We start from the raw sequence: 487 nt of genomic DNA, 5'->3' as shown, positions 1-487 counted from the left end.
GTTTGATGGGCGTCTGGCCGGCTCAGGGGGTGGAGCCTCTGACCGGATCTCGGGTCGCGGGTTCGGGCTCCACCTTGGGCGTGGAGCGTACTTAAGAAAATAAATAAATAAAACCCTGCCTTCGAGCAAAAGGGCGTCTGGTGGGTCCTAGGGAGCCACTGAGGGTTCTTGAGCAGGGCCTGACTGCACGGGGCGGAGTGTTGGGCTGGAGGAGGGCCATGGGTCTTGGGGTGGCTGCCCCCCTTCTTAGGGGGGCCCCGAGTGGGGTTTCTCCGCCTCGGCGCTGCTAACATTCCCAGCCCGGTCACTGTTTGCGGGGGACAGTCCTGGGCGCCCCCTGGTCTCCGCCCACGTGACGCTGAAGGGCCAGTCGGTTTGGACAACGACACGTGTCTCCGGGCGCCCCCAAGTGTCACGTGGGAGGCAGAGTCCCCTCCAGTGAGGGGCACGGCCAGGGCGGGGTGAGGCGGGGGGGGGGTCCCACAGA

This window comes from Crocuta crocuta, unplaced genomic scaffold, assembly GCF_008692635.1.
Source record: "Crocuta crocuta isolate KB4526 unplaced genomic scaffold, BGI_CrCroc_1.0 scaffold110, whole genome shotgun sequence".
NCBI lineage: Eukaryota > Metazoa > Chordata > Mammalia > Carnivora > Hyaenidae > Crocuta > Crocuta crocuta.
This window is presented reverse-complemented; position numbering follows the sequence as displayed.